The sequence below is a fragment of the Ursus arctos genome, unplaced genomic scaffold (assembly GCF_023065955.2).
Source record: "Ursus arctos isolate Adak ecotype North America unplaced genomic scaffold, UrsArc2.0 scaffold_25, whole genome shotgun sequence".
NCBI classification, from domain to species: Eukaryota; Metazoa; Chordata; class Mammalia; order Carnivora; family Ursidae; genus Ursus; species Ursus arctos.
The window spans coordinates 36848405-36871754 of NW_026622930.1; the positions used below are offsets into that span (position 1 = coordinate 36848405).

The 23350-nt window shown below is 38.3% G+C and overlaps 1 long non-coding RNA gene across 1 annotated transcript; it reads right to left on the minus strand.

The window, feature by feature from the left end:
- Window positions 1–5812: 5812 nt before the first annotated feature.
- LOC123000156 (uncharacterized) lies at window positions 5813–22126 on the minus strand. The gene is made up of 3 exons (XR_006407932.3): window positions 21939–22126; window positions 12005–12120; window positions 5813–11897 (listed from the first exon to the last, which is right to left on the minus strand). It is a non-coding gene; the product is annotated as an uncharacterized LOC123000156 (long non-coding RNA).
- Window positions 22127–23350: the final 1224 nt, after the last annotated feature.

The following is a 23350-nucleotide window of genomic DNA, read 5'->3' on the forward strand; positions in this document are numbered from 1 at the left end:
TGCCAACTTGCCTAGCTGTGTTTATTTCCTCTCCAGTTGAACTTTCAGAGTGGGAATTAAAAATTGGACACATTATTGGTGATCATACCAAATTCCTGTGAATTAGACCAATAGCCATCTGGCTTTTGAGTATGTTTGAAAACACTGCCAAGCTTGGGGAAGGGCCCTTATTCGGGCTTCTGGCTGCAGGTACTGAGTCGGATTCTCTCTCTGATTGGAATCCTTTGTTGGGAGGAGGCTTTGTGCTTGGAGAGCCTATCGTTGTGGCTGTGTGGTTGTGGATATCGCTTGGCTCTTAGGAACATGGCCTATGAAATACACAGGGGGAATATTGTAGCCATGCTTTGCTTTTGTTCCACAGCATTGGTTGCTCTCAATTCATTTGTGGTGTGGATGTGTACATTTCTTAGATTTCTTCAGCATGTCCTTGGAAGGCAAGAAGGCCTGCTCTTATTTGAACACCTCTTTCACCCACAGATAATTAATAGATACACACTGACATAGAACAAAACATCATTCATAGAGAAGAAATATTTCATGCTTTGGGAACTCTCATTAGAAGCATCAGAATTATTCATTTGGAACCATTTTATACTAGGCCATTTTGGAAGAAGTGGGGAACCCAGGATAACTGGAAAACTAAAGATTTCTTTTTATTTCTGAATTAGTAACAAATTTACTTAACTGTGTTAGTGATTTGGCATTTTTGTCTTACATGGTTATTTATTTTACATAGCTAAAATTTATTGAGCAGAAACATTAAGTCTGGGCATGCACTAATTCACATGATTCACGTAGTAAGTGTCAGAGTTACGTGAAATCATTTCTCCTACTCTAGATATAAGAAAACCAAAGTTAAGGGCCACCTGGGTGGCTCAGTCATTAAGTGTCTGCCTTCAGCTCAGGGCGTGATCCCAGGGTCCTGGGATGGAGCCCCACATCGGGCTCTCTGCTCCGCTGGGAACCTGCTTCTTCCTCTCCCACTCCCCCTGCTTGTGTTCCCTCTCTCACAGGCTGTCTCTCCCTCTCTGTCAAATAAATAAATAAAACATCTTTAAAAAAGAAAAAAAGAAAGAAAGCCAGCCAAATTTGAGGGGCACCTGGGTGGCTCAGTTGTTAAGTGTCCAAATCTTGGATTAGGCTCAGGTTATGATCTCAGGGTTGTGAGAGTGAGCCCCACACTTACCAGGGCATCTGCTTGAGATTCTTCCCCTCTGCCTCTCCCTCGACTCATGCTTGCTCGCTTTCTCTCTTTCAAATAAATAAATAAATAAATAAATCTTAAAAAAAAAAAAAAAGAAAGAAAGAAAAGAAAACCAAAATTGAAAGAAGCTTGGAGAGGAACTTCCTCAAATCTCTGTAGCTGTTAAGTTGTCAAACTAAGACTCAGCCTTGGTTCTGTCTCACTCTGAAAAATATTTTCTTTAGAATTATCATACACTGCCCCTCTTTGTTGAAGTCTCTGGAGTCAGACCACAGGAGCTTCTCTGCTAGCTCCTGCTCCTCTTTCCTCTATGTCCATTGATGGTCCACCATTTTCCTAGTTCTCTAGAGTCTAAACAAGCACTACCCAATAGAAATATAATGTGAGCTGCATATGTAATTTTACCTTTTCTAGTAGCCACATTAAAAGTTTTATAGAAACATGTTAATTTTTAAATATTGTATTTAAGCCAAAATATGCAAAATATCAGCATTTCAACATGTAGTCATTGTAAGAATTAATGAGATATTTACATTCTTTGATGAAAAATTATTAGAAATCCAGAGTATATTTTACACTTATACTGCATCTCAATTTAGACTAGCCACAGTTCAACTGATTAATAGCTACATGTGGCTGTGGCTACCATATTGGATAATGCAGGTCTAGACCTTATAGTTACCTTTCACTCATTCTCTCATCCTCCATATCCGAACACTTACCATGTCTCTGCAACGTCTCTCATAACTGTCTTGCCATTTCCACTTAATCACATTATTTCTTTATCTATAAAGCACCTTAATTACCTCACAAGTCCCCCCATCTAGTCTGTTTCCTGTTCCAATTCATCAAATAAACTACTGCAACACTAACTTTCCCAAAGTGCTATGAAAAAAACATCAATGGCTCCCCATTACTTACAAAACAGCATTCAAATGCCTCAGCCTGGTGCTCAATACCCTCCATAAAATACCCCCTCATCATTTTACAGTCTCATGTTTCATTGCTTCCCGTGCTTCAGCTAATCCAGTCTATGGATTTTCCTCTAGTCATACCCCTACATTACCAATTCTGTCCCTTTGTTCATTGACCCCCCCTTTTCTACCTATTAACATTTTACCTTTTCTTCATTGTTGTTACTGAGCTCTACTTTTTCATTAATACTTGCCTGTTCTTCCCAACTGGATGGGATGTCCTCATTCTTTCACAGCACAATCCTATATTTTTCATGCAATTTAGGCAAACCCATTTCAACTTAGAATCTTGCATATATTTTTCTTAACCCTTCTATATTCTAGCCTGCGGGCCAGGATAGTATCTTCAAAATCTTAATATCACAGATAGCTCTCAACTGGTTTCATTAATCTGTAGGTAGCTAAGAGAAGCAAATCTCTGAGATCCATTGGTGGCAGTAAGCAAAAATATGGGAAACCAAATTTTTGAAATAGCTTCTCATTATTCAGGCAACAAAAGATACCCACAAAACAAAATATTTAATGTGATAGGGTTTTCCTATAAAGTTGGACTAGTAAGCTAAGATTAAAAGTTAATACTGAGCCTGTAAACTTTCTTACAGGGATGTATTTTACAAGCAGTGCTGTTGTGGGAAGGCTGGGTGTGAGAGAAAAGGCTGGAACCATTACTGAACTGTTATCATGTTGTAATTTATATATAAAACGTACATTTCCTCACCTTGTCTCGGAACATTAATCTTCATTTTGGCTTCTCCTAGGTAACGTCAAACTGTATATCTAGAACCATTAAGCCTAGGTCTTTGTTCTTTTTTGTAAGACACATGTTGATAAAGCAGCAGGCCAGTAGTATGTAAAGAAATATAAAAGTTTCTTGAAAAGAAATCAAATGGAAATAAATTGTTAAGTACATAAGTGAGAGCAGCAATCATCTCAGCCCATTTGTCTGAAAGACACTCACACCCTTAGGGCAAATTCAAAGAAGGAAAAACAGCACTGAGTTTTTGGACCCATGCCCAGGATCCTTTTCTTCTAAATATGGAAATAGATATTTAAGTCCCTGGTGCTTTCATACTCACTTTCCAGGTTGTTTCTGTGATTCTGCCTCCCCACAACATGACTGGTTCTTATCCCCAGGCAGAAAGCTTTCCATCCGTGCCGACTGCATCAGTTCAATTCCATTCAATTATGCAGAGATCCAGGAAAGTGGGCATAATTCAAACCAGAGACAGTGAACTACTTAGTGTTTGAGATTTTTTTCCCCAGTTCCTAATAGTCTATCAACTATAGCAGAAAGAAGAGTTTTTAGAGTTGGCTTATTTTGAAAGCTAAGCAGAGACAACCATTGCTAGTTTATTTAATCTCTTAATTATTTAATATTGATGATGAAAATTTCCTTGGAGAGTTTGACATGAGAAGGAGTTTAGCCTGTGTGTCTTTTATAAAAATGAGGCAGTCAGGATAAGGTTCCATGGTAAGGAGACAGTTTTCCTATTCACAGCAACCACAGACCCAGGTGGTCCTGGTTTCCACGGTGACACCACATTGATGCTTGAGCCAGTACAGCCTCTGGTGGAAAATTGAGCCACTCTAAGCAGTCCCCCTGTCTCCCAACATGCCCCAGTTGGCTAGTGACCAGTGGAAATGGCCTGGAGCACCTCAGGATGGGTTTTCCCAGGAGAAAGACTGGAACCTCCTCCCAATGAGATCAAGTGAGGATGAGGTAGTCTTAATTTGATCATTAAAAATTGGCAACTATTTTGTATCACAAACTGATGAGAATGGAACATGAGACATGTATATGTATATATAAAACTTCTGTATTTGGCTTCCTCATAAACTATAGAAATAACTACAGCCACAGTTGGTCAAAGTGGTACTAGATTCTACTTGTCCATATGAACTAATAATAATTTGATATATCATCTTCTTTTCAAGGCTATTCAATATAATTTGTGTTTACACAACACTGTTTACAAATATTCTAACTATAAAATCCGTGGGGCAATAGTAAAAATATCTTCCAGATAAGTGAATGTTTGGGAGTGTGTCTCATACCATGGAATGTATTTAACTCAGAGAACTCACATCAAAGAATTTTAAGAAAACTGTCACAATATGAAGAAATGGCCAGGATAATTTAACCAAGGCTTTATAAAAACTTGTCCTGGTTGAGCTTGTCATGAGCATTAATTCACTTCAGTGATAACAATCAGGTCACAAATAGAGGGCATGTGCCAAGGTAGGGTGGAATGATGGGGGCATGTAGTGTCAGGAACAGGAAAAAAAGATGATAAAATCCTTTTTTTTTGGTGGTGGATCTTTGTTTTGAGGTTAAAGTTGTACTTATTACCATCAACTCAACAACTCCACTATATTTATGCTTCTCAGTATGGCTTGAAATTCTTGTGGAAATTCCAAGCTTCCTGAGAGAAGCATTCTGAGTTACCCTTTCTTTTAGTTCTTAATAATAATAGGTTTTTAAAAGCCCATCCACCTGCAATCTGTGGTTTGTGTGTGTGTGTTCTGTAAACACTCAAATAGGAGTGCAAAGCATGACCACCTACTTTGGGACTCACAAATAGAGTGCAAATGGGAAAAAATGCATTTATTTGTAAAAGAAAAATTAAGAGTCACTTGGACAACATGATTTATTACCACCAAATACCTACTGGGCAATGTCTAAGGCATTTATATAATATATAGGGTGGTTTTTTTGACTACTGGAAGAGACCAATTGGCTCTTTATGTTCCCATCTTAGATGTGTCCATCTGTATGTGTTTAAGTATCTAACACACACCAAAATCTTTTTTATTTATATGAGGTAGTTTTTCCTGGGTTGCTCAAGTAACTATATACTTCATCAATCCGTTGTCATGCTGGGTATACACAGAAAAATATTGTGTTCTTGGAAATACCTTACATTTGGGCCTTGATGTCCCTCATAAGTCAATGGATTATAGGGGACTTCACAATCACTGGTTTCCAAATTGGTGATAAATATCAGCTCCCAGTAGAAAAAGAAGAAATCTACCTTCCTGCTGTATTCCACTTGTCCTTCCCCTAACAAATCTGGAGAACCAATGGGGACATCTGCTGCTACTCTATTCTAATGGGAAATTATCTTTGACTCTGAGATTCATACTCATAATGTTTGAATAAGGCCTAAACTACAATGAGTTCTGTCATGTGTTCTTATGGCTCATGCTACCTAAAAACCATTTTGAGGTCAATTTTAGTGAAGAAAATTTGCCAGGGGATTGGGAATATCTTCTAAATACTTAACCAAATTTTGTGTTGAAAGTGAACTGCTGGGCGCCTGGGTGGCCCAGTCAGTTAAGCATCTGCCTTCCGCTCTGGTCATGATCCCAGGGTCCTAGAATCTATCCCCTCGGAGGGCTCCCTGCCCAGCAGGGAATCTACTCCTCCCTCTCCCTCTACCCCTCCCCCCTGCTCATGCTCGCACGCTCTCTCTCTTTCTCTCTCTCTTTCTCAAATAAATCTTAAAAAAAAAAAAGAAAAGAAACTGCTGAAAGAAATATAACTATATGATTTTAAAATGAGACCTCTGGAATCAAGGGACATAAAGCAACTGCCAAATGTTCGTGACCCCCCCCCCCACTTAATAAAGGCACCTTTATTTCACCAGAAATAAAATTTTATTAGTAACATGTCAAATATGTTTTAAAATACAGTTACCTTTCTTCTTCCTCTCAGTTTAAAAAACAATCCAATAAAAACTCTAAATCATGACCCAAATATTTTTAAATGTGAAAATGACATATTTTAGATTATGTAACAGATACACAGTTTCCCAAATAAATGTTGTGGAACACCATCTGCTTGATATTTGGGTGCATTCCCACAGAACTAAATTTCTGCTTTTTCCCCCCTTCATTAATGGCTTATGACAAATTTATGACACTATATTTCACAATAACTATATCAACAATTTATGACCAAAGGAGAGCCTGACAAAAATCACTTGGCATGCTCAAATTAGACAATTTGTGCAACTCCCTCATTTACACCAACCCTCCACCCCTTACTTAGACACTGACAACTAAAGAGAAACGATGAGTCCATAGCAAGGGGCTGATCTCTCATGGAATAAAGCTCAAGAAAGAGTTCAAAACAAGAAGTTGAAGATCCAGGTGCCATTTTTCAGCTGATGTTTATCAAATTGTTCAGCCCATGCATTCACCCACAAGTCCAAATTTGATATGGAATGTTTTTATAAGGTCTTCTCAGGTTCGGCCAAGCAAGAACTTGCCAAATTCTTCTTAACTGTGAACAAAATTTCATCTTTGCTCTAGTGTTAACAAATAGAGCTCACTTATCTGGGTATAATCAAGAGAAAAAACCAAGAAGAGAAATTTACCATGTGTCATTTCCTGACTCATAAGAATGGTACATGACTACATCCATGTTCCTTTTTGCACTTTATGTAGGTAAAATTTGTATGAGAAATCATTTTTATGTATTTTGCTATATAAAATATTATAATATTTGTGGCCAATTTGGAAACTTTATCTTTCATTTCTTTAGATCAAAAAAATTCTATAGAAAAGGACACGAACACATATTCTTTGAAAGTAATCAGAATATAGGCTTGAGTGTATATTTTGATTTTCAAAGTGATGTAGAGCTTTACTACCCAAAGTGTGATTGGTAGACTTACAGCACCCATGTCAGCTAGGAGACTTGAGAAATGCAGACTCTCAGGCCCCATCCCAGACCTACTAAAAGGAATTTGTATTTTAACAAGATCTCCAGTGACTTATATACACAGGAAGGTTTGAGAAGGGCTAATGTAGGGGAATGTTCTTTATCTACCCAACTATAGAATAATCCCTGGGGAAAGAGAACTATGCTAATAGTAAAATTTTGTTCAAACGGTTCAACCATGAATATAACAAATTTTAGACATGATCCACTTAATTAAAAAAAAAAAAACACCTGAAACATGTCACATGCTGATGTATAGAATGAAGTTTGAGAATGGGAAAATGTAAATTAAATTCTATATTACATAATAGTCTAGAACTGCTTGTATTAATTGCACACAATCTTTTGTTGTTTCCAACTTAAGGTATTTTCTTTAGCAAAACATATACAAGTGATAACTATTACACTGAATCCTAGAAATGTGAAGATTACCTTAGTAGTCAATTATTTAATGACTAAGTACAATAGTTTTAAAAAGAACTGTATCAAGAAACTGATGAATTCTAGTTTGATACACTTTGGAAACCCTTTCCCAAAGTGGAGTTCAACCAGGACTGCAAATCGTTGCTTTCTTCCAAGTATCTTTGAACAACTTAGTATCAATGCTGGGGGAAATGAGAGGGTGAAGAATTAGAACCAAAACCTCCACTTACAGTGGACTGCAAAGTCTGGGTTTGGGCTGTGATTCAGAGTGGAGGGAAGGAAGAGCTGGCTCCATAGCTGGTGTTAAGAAATCCCAAGTTTCATTTAAGCAGTTCACTAGCATAAGGCAAATTAAAGAAAGTTGCCCTTCTAACCTTGACCACACTATAGACGACTCAAAGGCTGCGATTTCCTGATTCTGCTTCTCCTTCAAGGCTCTCCTTCACATTAATATTAGCCTGATTTCCCCTACAAAAGAAGATGAAAGCTGGAGAAGTGGGAGGGAAGGAATTCCGTACTTGGACTTGTCTCCCTACCTCCCCTACAATCTCTGTGCCCCAGGAATGAGCTAAGGCCAGCCACACTTGCCATCTACAATAGTGGCTCTCTGTTATTTTTCCAAGTATAAAATATGTTGCAAAGCAGAACGTACATTGCTTCCCCTCTAAGATCTAGGTCAGTAGATCTTCCCTTCTCCTTGTGCATTTTCTTAGCTGTAAGCACTTTCTGAGACACATATTTGATAACCAACCCATAATTTAGAAAAGAGAAATGCAGGTGCTACTCTCAATACTTTAAAAACAAAACCAAACATCTCTGAGCTCCTTCATCAGTGAACTGCTTGAGCAAAGGGACTGTGTATCATTCACCTCTGTATCCCCAACCCTGGCACAGTGTCTGGCTTATAGTAGTTGCTTAATAAATGGTAGGGAATTAGACTTATTTCTGAGTCCTCTAGCACTGAATTATTAAATCTTGGATTGTATATTGAAATCTGATCATATGTTTGATTGAGCTTATCCATTTATATACAGGCTTACCATTAGTCTTTCCCCTAACTTAATTTCTCTTTTTTCCTTTATTCATCTATCCAGGGAGCTCAGTTTTGGGGATATTTCACAGTAACATCACATTTCAAATAATACATATGCTGAATAAAATCTAGTTTTATGCATCATTGATGAATGAAAGAAAATATCAATATGTTATGGATATCAGGTTTGGGGGTGTACAGCAGACACAAGGAGTCAAAAATGAGTGTAGCAAGTAAGCAATCTGCCCTCACAATGAAACAACTTTCTCTTTCACTTACTAATACTGTTTTTTAATTTCTCCGCACCACCACCTCCCCGCCCCCCGGAGCACACACACAGTTTTTCCTTCCTCATCTCTTCATTTTCCTCTTCTCTCTTTTCAAAATTTTCTTCTTTACTAGGCCTTCAGGCTGAGGACCCACAAAAGTGATCAATATTACCAAAAGCATTCAGGTTTCTCATCCTGTCTTTCTTGCTCTAAAGATGGCTTTTGTTCCCAAAGAAAGGATGTCCAAATTCAAGATAGTTTTAACTGGTCTCCCACCTTTTCCTTCTCCCATAATAGAACGTTTGGGATGGGGTTAGCAAAGCAGGTCTATATGGAGTCTCTCTATATATCAGTTTGCCGTGATAAAATGACAGCAATCTTATTGGTTGATTCAGATAAGTTTTACATCATTTAAATAAAAATCAAGATAGTATTAGTCCACTCCTTATCTATGAATTGTTTATTGGACAAGAAATTAAATGCTCTTAAAGATATTTTTAAATAACTTGGTTTGAAATCATTTTTTCAAAAAAGCATATTCACAAATACCACTGTTTCTAAGACAGTTCCTTTTCTACATATGAATATATAGATCAGAGAGCTCAGTTAATGATGTCATCAAATAAAACAGACTTTACCTCTGTTACAGGTTCGTTGCCCAAGAGTTGTTACTTTGTTTAAGATTTCTGACATACCCTAACTATATAATTTCACACTTTCTTGGTAATTTTTTCTCTCCTTCTCTATTCTATGCCCAAGTTGCATTTCTATCCTCAAACAATTTCAGTATATGGCAGTTTTGTAAGTCTCATCAATTCACACTGGTGTGTTTTTCTTATAGACACTGTCCTAAACCAAACCAAATGTTTCTCTCAGTGAAAAAAAAAAAAAAAGTTAAAACTATTAGAGAGCTAATCCTATTTTTAAATTATATGTAGTATAATTATCCTATCTAATTTGGAGTCTATTCAATTAATATCCCCATTGTTTAAGAAACCTAACTTTTTAAAAGAAGTGGTCTTAGAAATAAGATATTCTATAAGCAGTGAAATAAAGTTTTTGAACTTTGGTGCCAAATTTTGCCCTTAAATTAATTCTTAAATATTTATATTTATTTCAAAGCTATCTCACCATTCAAACAAAATTGCCTTTAAAAATTAGCTCCAATTATAATTTTTCAGTTTGTTCTAAAGTATTTTTTAATAATTCTGATTGAGCAATTAAATACAAACCTGATACATGTATCAATTATAGATCAATATAATCTTCAACAACAACACATGCTAATTAGGGCACCAATATTTATACCAAAAACATCCACGTGACTCACCTGATGATTCATTAAGGGGGACAGATAGTGAATCGGAACTAAAAACAAAATTCTCTTGAATAAAAAAGAAGACATCTTGGTCACAAGATGGCATTCAACTAGGGAAGGTACAATGTTGACAAGTCACCATATTTAGATTTGTGAAAGTGTATGATCACTGAAGGCCTGTAATATCTTCACTTAAAGCAGTGTCCTTGATTTTCATTATTACATATAAAGTGCTCTGAAAGCACATTAGTAAGCAATTCATTCCAAAACCCTTTAACGATGTTCTTCTATGTCCTGTGCAATCCTTATTTTAGATTCTTATCTTCATTATCATAGTCTCTCTAACACTCATCTTTGGGTCTTTGGTATTTTCTTGAATATACCTTTGGCACCTAGTTTTCCCAATCTGTTTTATCAGTTAATGACAATTCTTTAAAAGCTATGCTCCATAGAACATAACTCCAGACACTGAAATCAGACATCTCACTCAAACCTCAAAGAACATTAAGAACCACTTCAAATAATTTCAGGAATCTATCCAACTTGTTAAATAATTATCTTTCAAATTGCAAAATATAGGGACTTATCTAAACTTCACCACCAAAAGCATTCTGAAACATTTTGTCAAATAGTGAATGGTCAACTACTATACAAAAATCAGTGCAAAGTTTCATCCAGGCAGCCTTAAATGTACTTCTCGATGAAGAAATAACATCATGTAGAATTTGTTGTTTTCACCAATTTTTGCAGATAAGACTTTTTAAAATTATTAACCTATTAAAAATTTGACCTGCCTACCCTTTTCCTGAGCTTCACAGCCTCTAAGAATGACATCATAAATAAAATGTAAACCCTTAACTGAAGGCCCACCACAAATTTTAACTGACCTCTAGAACTTACAGATAAGCCCATCTGCAAGGCTCATTTTATTAAATTTTACTTATAAGAGAAATGTCTATTAGGCCAAGAATAAAATTAAAAAATAATAAAATAAAATAAAATGGATCAGTTTGGAGTAATCTGGTTGTTACGTTCAGCAGTTAAGTTGCAATACGTTTGCCCCATCTTGAATTGCCACTAATGGTAAGAGGAGAATGGTGTCAAACAAGTATTTGGCACAATGCTTGACAAGCCAAAGCTTTTCAGAAAGAACCTATCTTCCCCTCATTGTTTACAGAAAACTAAATTCATTCCACCCTTAATATTCAAGGACACCACATCATCAGTTCAATGCCATTTTTTGTTAATTGCCACTAAGAGTGGCAGAATTTGGAAACGGGGCTTAAAAGTTTAAATCAGTATAAGAACTTGACATAGGTCCCTTGTACACACCCTCTTATCTTAAAAAAGAGCATAAAAACCTTTGCCTGTAAAGCACTTATAATATGTGGACATATTTTCCATTTGGTTGGTACTCAGGACTGCTGAGTAATAACCAGGGTTCTCTCCACTCAGTTCAGCATGCACGGCATCTGTGATCTCAAGTGCACTGGTAATTCGTGCCTTATTGTAACATCTTCACTATAAACAGTTCAGGCATTTAGAAACAAAGTATCAATGAACTTAACGGTTACTTTAATTCATCTTATAAATAAGCAACTGAGAATTTTGCTCCAAGTGGCTGCTAGTGTAGCCCATTCCATAAATGGCATTCTCCGAAGCATAAGGCACAATATGATATGAATGCAGCTCTTCATAATAAAGAGACTGAGAACAGCATTCCTGTACCATGAACTTCAGCCGTTTTCTTGTATCAGAATAAGCAGTCTTATAACACGGAGCTTCTTTAAAGTATTCATAGCTCTCTTTCTCCGTCTCTAGATGTATCTTCCTCAGCAAATTGTTAATTAACACAGACCTTCTTAAGTAGGTTTCTGGGTCTTCAAGAAACCTGAGCTTCTCCAGAGAAAGTTTGAGAATGCAAGTCCTGTCCTCAGGCAATATCAGGTGCTGGAAAGCAAATACATCATATCTACGTTTTAGAAAAATGAAAACCAGAGCTTTCGCTATTAACAAGACTCATAAAAAAGAAAAAGTAATGATAAGTAAACCCTTACTTTTGGAAAATACCCATGGTAATCTTGATGTAAATCTTCTTCTTCTGCATATTTTCTCTTAAAGTAGGCTACTTTCGACGTTGTTAATGTATATGTTAATACTTTTGCTGGATAAGCTAAACAAAATAAAATAATTGGAGAAAAGTCAGGTTTTATTGTGGCAAAGAATATTTTATCATATAAGTTCTACTTATAAAAAGAAACTGTTGACCCTAGGAAATAAAATTCTATCTTCATTTACCAAGCACCATGATAAAGTAGTCAGGAGCAATTCTCTTGTGACCAAAAAAAGCCTGTTTGCAGAAAATGCCACTATTCAGACCCAAAATAGATGTTCCAGGTTGGAGAATTATATTTATTTCCTTATGCAGCTCTTCAGAAATAAAATACTTACCAATCCCCTATTTAATTCCATGCCAGGTAAGGTCAAAATATACCCAAAGTTGAAGTTGAGTCACAAAATTAATGGAAAGAGAGGTAAGTTATTTTTTGTCATTCTTTTAAACTACCTGATTTACAAAGAAAATTTGATGTTTCTAGGTTAATCAAATTGACGTAAAATGGTTGGCAACCCAATTACACTCTAAAGAAATAATTATGTGTGTCTATAGACAAACCCTATGATATGGTCATGGTATGACCATCCTCATAACACAGAGGTTAATCATATGGAAGTGAAAGGTTTAAATAACATTCTGCAAACTTGACCTTGGTATATAATATCTTAATGTGAAAATCTTTGTTCTCTGCTTTAAAATACTATTGCTATTGGGGATTCGGACTTGTTTAAGGAAGGACAGTAGTGTCCTGAAAGCCCATTTGCAGAAATAATTTGGTTTAAAGGGAGTTCCTAGTTTGTACTGCAGGTGGTGCTCATATCACAGAAAACAGGCAAGTTCAATTTGAAAAGCGAAGGACAAGCAGCTTCCAAGTGAAAGCACTGAATGAATTTAGAATACAAATTGAGTCCTGGTTAGTACATACTCATTCAACCTCAGGGGTTGAAACCAAAATAAATGCTCATATGTACACATCAACGATTTTACTTTTAATCCACAACCTCAAACATTTCCAGGTGTGGAAACTATTTGATTCACAAAATGAGTAGTTTACTAACATGTTAGATAAATTTATGATGAAGACATTTGATGTTTTTCCTCTCATGTCTTAAATTTTACAAATCTTAAATGTTAAAAATGTGCATGTCACTTTTTCTTTTTTTTTCTAGTTTTTCTTCCAATTCAGTGGTACCTGTGTAACACTTCCTGCAGCTTTTAGGAGCTGGATGGTTTTCCTGAAGCAGGAGAAGCTACATAAATCACAGCTAAAGCATTCCAAATTTTCATTGATACCAGTGTGTACTATAAACCCAAAGGAATCTTCAGTTAGAATTGGCATGATTTGTAAGGGCAGGAAGAATTTTAAAGCACTGGTTGGTCTGACCTACAAAGAGACAAATGTACGATGATTATTCACAACTGAATCAAAGACAATAGTTGCTACTATACGTATGCAATCTCTGAATTCAATAAGCAGACTCAGTTTATATGGAGTTTTCACAGATTTTGAAAGGTTGGGGGAAAAAGAGAACAAAACGGAGTGTATTGAAAACAAAGCCTTACTGAATCCAGTTTTCTCAGGGGCTGTTTTGGGTTTTTTGGGTTTTGTTTTTTAGCGGGTTGTTTTGTAAACTGCATTTTCTTACATGTATTTTTAAAGAATTTAATCAAATAGGTGAAGCTTTGGGTTATTCTGTGATGACAATTAATTATTGTGACTGAATTCTTTTTTAACTATTAAGTTGATGCTACAGTGGTTCTCAAATGTTGGAGAGCATCAGAATCATCAGAAGGGCTCCTTAAAACACAAACTGCTGGGTCCTACCCCCAGAATTTCCAATTCAGTAGCCCTGAACTAGGAGCAGAGAATCTACACTTGTAACGAATGCAGGTGTGGGGACAGAATTTTGAGAGCCTCTATATTACAGCTCTAGACAGGGATGGTAGTTGCACTATAACAGCAAGTAGGAAAGCAGAGCATTCAGCCCATCAACTGATTGCTTTAGCGTCAGAATGCCAAGCAATCAGCAGGATTGATTTTTGTTGGTGGTGGTGCTGCTATCCCAACATTGGCTACATTGGCTTTGATATTGTAGCATCATGAACAAAGCCAGACTGACTTTTAACTAAGTAGTGAAGGAAGAATGAGGTCACTTTTCAACATAAATTCTGGATTCACATTAAGAAGTATCAATGACTGTTATTAGCATTACAGCTGGACAGGTCACTGTGTTTTTTTAAATAGGGTCCAATGGCTTATCACAGTAGGAAAGGATTGATGAAAGACTTGGAGAGAATGATTTTACCATAGCACACATTTTCATATATATATGTTTTGTTCTTTTAACATCTGCTCATTTTATTTTCCAAAGGAATGCAATGTCTATAGCATTTAAGACCAAATAAAAACCTTTTAATGAGAGAAAACAGGTGGCCGCTTAGAGAACCGAATGCCAAATAAACCAAGTGATTATCTGGGGAAGGTGTTTTTAATTCATAGATCAAGACCAAAAAATTATCCTAAATGTCTCCAAGGTTCATTAATTAAGATCCTGTTTGGCTGTATTGGAGCCGTTAGCCTCAGATATAGAATGTATCAGACCCTGAAAACACAGTAAATTCTCAGGGGTCCAGATTTGTGTCTCGGCTCCATGGGCAACACACTTAGCCACTTAGTTTATTGCTCTTAAAAAACACCCCCAAGGGTTGTTGAAATGCTGAAAAGCTTTCACAGCTGGTATTGGTTTGACAATTACCTCCTTGCAGGCTGTTTAGCTATTTGCAATGTTTTTGGCATAAATGTTTTTGGAGGATGCTTTTAGCCACTTTGAGGCTAAAATATATAGCAAACATAAGTTCCTACATCTGTTTTCTTGGCTGGATTGAAACTCAAAAAATTCAGAGCTGGAAACTAATTTATTGACTACCTGAGTCAGCCTCCAAAGTTTACAGATGAGGAACCTGTAGCTCGGAAGGGTTCCATGATTTACAATAGTTGTGTGGCTACGAGTTTGGGTTTTGAAGTCAGGTTGAAGTGGGTTTGAATTTCCAGCTCTGCTGTTTCTTGGTTGTGCAGCCTTGAGAAAATTATATAAGCTCTTTGCAAGTCTTATTTGTAAAGTGGGGATAGAAATAACACTGGCTCATAGGACCGTTGAAATAATTCATGGAAAATGACTGGCACTGTGCCTAGCATATAGTAAGTGCTCAATCAAATCTGAGCTCTTATTAGGGCCAGTAGACACAGACCTATCCCACAGACACCAATCCCAGCCTGGCCTCCTACCTCTGACCCCAACACTTTTTTCCACCACCTGTCCTCCTAGAGATACTAGATTGTAATTGGAGAATTAAAAGACTACAAAAGAATATTTCAAACGGTCAAGGAAAAAAATATAGTACAGGTGCTATAACGACTCCAACAAAATGTTTCTGGATTTACTGCCACTGGTCACATGTTTGGGGTGAAGGAAATGTAAATTGTTTTTGAAACATCCAGATAGTCATTTGGAGAATTAAAGTTACTCTAGATATCCAAAGAAATTTGCCTGTTATGATCCAGTAAACAGGTGCAAATCTGTTTATATCATTCTCCCATAAATAAAGAGCCAAACTCAACCCAGCCCTGACATAGACAAGAAAAAGTGAAATGACTTTATGTGTTCATTCTCAGTGTCCTGAGTTCTGAGAACAGTATATAAATTATAAAACTGAGACTGAGCCTATATTTATCTCAAAAGGTAAAATGGTTAATGCTGGCTTGGATATTCAAATTGCTTTTAATCCTGTAACCCCCCGGGGACACATAAAATATCCGTGCCCAGCTCAATGTATTTCATAGTGTAAAACTCCAAGAAGCAACGAACAAGAAGTTACCGAACAGAATGACCACCTCTGTCACTAGAGTTCCAGCAGAACAATTTATACACATTTTTAAAATAAATGTTTCAAATGTAATTACAAATGTTGCACAAGCGCTCTTCCTATTGTTCTGCTCCTGCCTCCAGACAACTGAAATCCTATTATTGCACAAGTGATTTCATTAGGTACACAGCCCAGGGGCAGTACATTAAGGAAAGATCATCAGCAAATTAATTTACAAACACTTTGAGAGAACAGACAATAATAAAAGAACAAGCCCTGTCATGGCAATCCATTCTTTGTCTGAGATTGAAAAGCCTGAGAGATGGTGAAGAAGTGATGGGTTTAACATATCTTCATTTGAGTAACATTTCTATTCTCTTCCCCACAACAATTTATAACTGCAAAAACTGAGCTGAGATCCTCCAGTGAGATGTGTGCATCCATAGCGCTAGACAACAGAAGAGTCTGATCAATGGGGAGAAGAAGGTGGGGTCTAGTCTCAGATGCACAACTGACTTGTGTGGTGGACTAATAATCATGGGCCTCGACTTCCAGTCCCCCACTGATTTCCCTTTGCATGGAGTTAGCCTGGCTTGAGCTTTAAAAAATACATGTCCCTACCTAACTAAATAATGCTCCGCTAGTCGCAAAGCTTGCAGACATCCTTCCTTAAGGGCCACTTTTGTTTAGAAAGAGCTATCCCACCTGTCACTGTTAGCTGCATTCTTCAATCTTGCTACATGGCTTAAAATACATCAACAGGATTTTGTAGTGCTGTCCCACAGCACTAGTTCAAATCCCAGCTCTACAATTTATTTGCTTAGTGACTTCGTGTGAAGTAGTTAACCTCAAAGAACCTGAGTTTCCTCCTCAATTAAATGGTGGAACAATATCAGAGTCTTTGAGTTGTATGTAAATTAAGCGAGATGATGTTTTAAAAGCACATACTCAGTGCCTTTCACATTTCCACGCATTTTCTACTCTACAATAAAATTTAGGTGTTGTGAGTGTAGCGATCGTGTTTTTGAAATTATAAATATGTGTCCTATGAAGCAGCACTGTTTGTTATAGCAGGACATCTGTCCTCTCTTTTGTGTTAAGCACAGGAGCATGAAATATTCACAAGTGCACTCGAGAAGGTAGACAGAAGCAACATTCAAGGCCATAAAGCTGCTCCTTCTGTAGACCTTTACCTTTGTGATAGCTAGATTCCATCAATTTTATCCCTCAAAACCCCTTGCTTGGCACCCTTCTAGATAACATATTCTATGGAGCAGAACTCATGCCAGTTTTTAGCTCCAAATCAGTGGAACAATCTGTTTCTTCAGATTTATCATCCACTCCAAGCAAAAGATTGACTCTGCTGGCAGTTTAGAATTACCAACAAGTTGTAGCTCCTGGAAAAGTTTCTTAGAAGTTTCCAGGGATACTGATAGGAGAGGAAGTAGAAGAATTTCCCAAGACCAGCAGCACTGTCAGGAACTGGATTCCGTGTCCCTCAGGAGAGCCCCAAGCTTAGGCATGGAATATTAAATAAAATAACAACTTTCCACAGCCTGCCTATCTTGTTCCACTGCTGATGGCCTCTGAACCAAAGAGAACATGATTAAATGGGATCTGACCAGCCATCTAATCATGAAGTTACCTTAGTTGCTGCACCAAAGCCTAACTTCTGCTGTGATCTGGCCCTATGAATGATGGAGGCCAAGTACAGTAAGTTTCACAGGTGAACTTTGCACTTCCCCTCAGAAGTGCATTTCTTGTTTTGAAGGATGATGCTCCCTTTCACTACACCTTTCACCTTGGAAAGTGGGAATAACTCAGAAAGAACATTGTCAAAGCAATCATATTGTAGATATAGGTTCCAAGAAATATCTTACCAATAATGTCTAGGGAGATGTTATCACTTCCTTAGATACCCAGGTCTTTTGCTCAGAGAGGAGGGTTTTTCAATCCTTTGTGAGTGGAGTGCAGAGAGCTTTTGAAAAATACTTCCTCTATATCATCCTCATTGCCTTCCACTTTGACTACCATCAGGTTTGGGTATATTGCTGAAAACATTTAGTCTAGTATCCCAGAAGGGTTGTAGAAAAACATGAGCTGGGCTAATCATTACCTTTACTCACTAAGCCCATAGGAGAATTTGCCCCGGAGTTGGGTGATTCTCTGCGCTCACTCATTGGCCTGTTTTGTGTCACCACCCAGGGTTGCTCTAGTGGTGAAATGTCTTTCATTCACGGGATACCTTTCTTCTAAGGACTATAGGTGCTTCATTAAATTGCATTGTGCTCAACTCAAACACTCCACTTGAGTTAACAGCTGGTTTTATCCCCCACAGCAGATATGGAGCAATGAGCCAGAGAGCTGTAAATTAGCAGCACATGCAGACAGAATTAAGACTCCAGGCTCTTGAGTTGTGATTCTCTTTGCAATATCCCCAACTTTTCTTGACGTTGGTAACCCATGCTCCCTTTTAATAATCATTTTAAAAATAACACATACCCCGATACACGACCCCAGAGGGTATTTCCCGGCTTCAAACCTGTCCCTCCTCCCCTTCTAAGCATCACCAATGTTTAGAAGACTCTTGTATCTCTACCTGCCAAGAAGACTTTTTGTTGCATTTTATAATGTGAAAAAAGCTTTAAAAAATTCTAACTATAATTATAATATTATAATACTGAACATAACACTAGCAAACCCTTAGTGCTTTTTATTAATGTCCCCTTACTCCCCCCACTGAGAAATACTGCAGTGACCTAGATGGCTCTGTTTTTAGCCTGTTAACATAAATGGAATTGGGAAAAATTTTTAAAGCAATTATGTTAGACTTAAAATGGGGAAATATTAAAGTAATGTATTGACACTAGTTAAACAACTTATTAGAAAGGTGGGGGCTCGGGGGGGGGGGAATTGACAGGGATCAGCTCCTCCCCAAAATGGCAGGTACGCTTCTTCTTCAGTCTTAGTGGTGAATGTCTATGGTCAATTTACCCCTCTGTTTCTGAAATCATTATTTTATTTACCTTTCTCTAGGTTTTTGAAGCATATTGCTCTGACAAATAGAGCAATCTGAACTGGTTATGCCTCAGCTTTAGAGCTATTGTAAGGCTGTCGGTGTTTTGACAGCTAAAGCCAGCTGGCATGAATCCTCAGTGCAGAGCCCAGGGCTTTGGCATCTTGATCAAACCTTTCAACATTTCTCCATGTTTCAAAGCATCTTCTAAATCCCAGGAAAGCAACACGACATAAAATTAAACATGGAATGTTCATAGACACATAAACACTTCCAAATAGAATATATAAGGAAAAACTGAAATTAGAACTCGGTTTCAGTTGTAACCTGCTTGATCTCAGCCTTATGTAAGCCTTGTAGCCCCACGTACACCCCTCTTTATAACTCGTGGTATGTACGAGTACAGCTGGCGTTCCCATTGACAAGAGTGACTAGATCCTTAACTACAAATGGGTGGAATTTTTTTCCCACGCTCTTCCTTAGGATCTACCAATGTCTTTAGAATTAAATGCTTATGATGATACCATTTGATTTATTTTTATTTATTTAAAGCTAACTGCCATGATAACATTTTCTGATGAATGACTTGAAACAGATATGTTCATCAAAATTCCACAGTATACATTCTGCATATTATACATTCATGATAGAATCAAAATTAAAATTTAAGAACCCTTTTCACTTGACCTTCTTGATTGCAATAGTGGTCTCAATGAAAGGGCAGACCTGTTCATGTAAATTAAAGGGCACTGAGTGATTTTAAACTCCTATGCATATTACATAAGAGATAGGATGTGTATAAATTACTAATGCACAAGACTAATGCATATGCATGAACCTATACCTGTGGCTGCTTTATTCAAACTTTCCTCAGATTGATAGCATGCCTAGAACTCTACATACCTCTCATGGAAGATGACAATCAATCTTATTGGTCTCCTTGGATTTGTTTCTTATCATAAAATATAGTAGTTATAATGGAGGAAGGAAAAAGGGTGGTGGTGCTCAAGGCTAATGATTGCTTAAGTGGTCATCTTTAATGCTTAAAATTATTAAACTAAACATATTTCAATAAGTGACTATGGAGACCAGGACTTTTAAAGTCTCATGATAATCATAAAAACTATACAACTAGACCAGAATAAATTTGCAAATAGGTTTCTAGATAAAATGGTTCAATTATTTATTTTTACAAAGAGAGGTAAAGTCAGGGAAGAAATGCAGCAGGCTCTATTTTCATGAATTTGACTGCAATTTGCTAGGCTGCTTACCTACAGGAACATGGATAGCTCAGCACATGTGAAACTTAAACACAGCACCGGAGGGCTGAACACTCAAATGACTGTATTCCCTCTTGAAAATTTGTTTTGGTTTAAAATGCTTAACACTCGTGAGTTTCTATCATCATGGCCTTAACGTAAATTAAATTTTCAAAAAGCACCATGAACTGCTTTTTCAACTTGGAGAGTTCTCTTCATTTCTTTCATTCAGACATGCACCAGTTTGCTCATAGCGCTTTTGCTTGACATGCTCCCCAAGGCAGGCTACCTAATTTGTGTGATTTGGCCCAGTCTATTCACATGGGTCTTAGAGAGGAAAATCTGCCAGCCCACAAATGTCCTTTCTACAGTAAACCTCTATTGACTTCTACCCAGCAACCATCTATATAAACAACCCCTCATATTGATCTTGTAAGTTATGGTAATGCTACATTAGCATTTATTTCTCTGGATACATATTTAAACAGTAATTTCTTTTAAGCTAGTGATTACCTGGTAAAGCTGAATCAATCTGAAAAGTGTATTTCTAGGACAGCTTCAGAAAATCTGGTGAGAGTTCCCCTTTGCACAGCAAGCATTTCTCACAGCCTCAGGCTCATGAATGGCTACCTGAGATTTTGAAACATGGAGACAGATGCAAGTAACATCGGAAGAGTCAGGACTGCACTGACTTGCACTGGTTATCAAGTCAGGAGAACCGCATGCAGTGGGAGGACCCTATCAAAGATGATCGAGGTGGGGCTGTTCTGGACCAGATAGATAAATAGATAAACCGTCAAGCACACACAATTACTTTAGTGTTCTTCAGACTGAATTTTAAACATAAGGAATCTTAACTATCCTAAGAAATTTGGAAATAAGTGTGATTTCACCAATTATTTACTGGGAGATTATTTTGGAGAGATCATCAGCAGGTTGATTTAAAAAAAATCAGAGGCAGATATACTTAATATGTTTTTAAATGCCAGATTTTGTATAAGTTCAAGAAATATTCTCTCTAAAGTAACAATCCAGCAGTTAAAACAGTAACTCAACCATTCCCTTTAAGATACACTACTTCTCACAGGATTTGAAATAGCCAAATGGTACTTTCTCTTTGAAGATAGTTTTTCTTTAAAGGGCCATGCTGAACTGCACCTTTTCTACAAGGATATATGCTTACAGATCTCATCATCTTCTATATTTAGAGAGATGAGCTTTCCAAAGGAAGATAGGCAGCCAATGAGGAGGATCCCATCAAAAGAGAGGTGAGTTACTATGGTTACTTTTCAGGAGATTGAGTAACAGTGAACGGCTGCTCCCGGCCAAATGGACCCTTTCCAGAGCAGGACCTAAAAAGATTGTTGCTCTCCATACGTGTTGATTCAATTAGTCCAGACTACACGATGTCATTTTAGCCTTAACCACAAGCTTTCCATGGGTGCTTACTGCTTCCAGCTCTCCTAGCCCCACACGGGCAGTGAAGTCAAAGGAAAAATACGGACGGCTGAAAACTTCCGAACACAAACCTAGTAACGACGGGCAGGGGAATCCTCGAGAACCAATTTCATGATTTTTAAAAAATGAAATCAGGTTATTCGGGATCACCACCTGGCCGCTTTTCAATCACTGAGGGTGGAGTAGGATCCCAGAACAGTCCCTATCCTCACCCTCAGTGAAACGGGTCTTTTCTCAGCCTCAGGGGAAGGCACATTGCTGGATGAATCCAGACGTACCTTGTGAGCTGGGTCCACTGACCAGGAGATCGGCGCATGCACCTGTTTCGTAGAGGCGCGGGGCTCGGTGTTCCCTCCCGCTTTTGCGGAGCTGTCACTCTTCAGAGGGGCGCTGACAGCGGCGGCGGCGGCAGCGCGACAGCGACAGCGGCAGCAGCGGCAACTGCAGCTCGGCGGGCAGCCCTGGCTCCTGCAGGTCCTTCCCTCCAGTCTCTGAAGCGCCTCTCGCTCCGGGTTCGGAACGCGAGGCGGGCGCGCAGCTGTTCTCCGCTCGCATTGGACCAGAGGGAGCAGATGTTACCCGGTTGCTAGGAGCGTTGCTAGGAGGCGATGACGCCCCTCCACAGCTCGGGAGCAACTTTCCTGTAGGTCGGGTGCGCTGGCGGGGGCTGCTGGGAGCTAGGTTTGAGAACTAGTACGAGGAGGGGCAGCGAACAAAGAGCCCCAAACAGGGGGTCCTTTCCTTGCCTAAGTTGGGTCCGGAAGAGCTGGGAAGCTGCGGGTGGGTGAGGGCCGCAGCTTCGTGCGCGGGCCTTCGGGCCCTGCTCCCGAGGACCTGGGCAAGTGATGGGAGCCTCCTCCCCAGTCAGGGTCACTAGCTAAAGGCCGGCTGTAGCTGGGTGTCCCCTGGGGTGATAGGGTTTGGGAATGGGAGTGGGGCGGCACTTTCAGCGGCCGAGGAAGAAGCAGAACTTGGTCAGTGCCTTTTAAACACCCAGACTCTCTTGGATACTCTGTGCCTTGGGACAGGACCCTAGCAAAGGGAGAGATGGAGGACTGTGTGTGTGTGCCCTGGGGTGAGGCTTGTGGGATGAGGACTACAGGAACTTCTGCCTTCTGGGACTCCCTTCCCCAGTGTGTTCCTGTTTGTGTCTTCAGGTTTGCACAGTTGATAGATTTTGAAGAAGGAAAAACTAATCCATGAAAATCGACCACTATCTCATCCCTTTACTGGCTATGGATGCCAGCATGGTGCCAAAGATTTCAGAAAAATGACCCTGTGGGCTCAAATACTCCCTTTATGAAATGAGGAAGTCTTCATTTTGAACCAGTGGCTAGTTAAAACTTCAGGCTAATATGTAAGTTTTTTAAATTAAAAATATACTAAACAGAAGGCACTTTTCACAAAGGAAACTGAAGAAAGCATGCCTGTTTCAGTCAATTACACTTTAGCATAAATTCACCCAAAGGATTGAGGATTGATTGTTTCTGATATCTCACTCAAGGCATGCCTTTTTTTTTTTTTTTAATCATTGCCTTTTGCTGTTGTTGTTCAATGGGGCTGTCATTCTTGGAGGGGAGGGATGATGAGAAGGTCAAAGTGGACAAATCCGGGTAGCCAGTGAGTCAAATTAAAGAAAGATAAAATGACAAACCTAGCAGAAGATTTGTCCAAAGCAGAGAGGGAATCC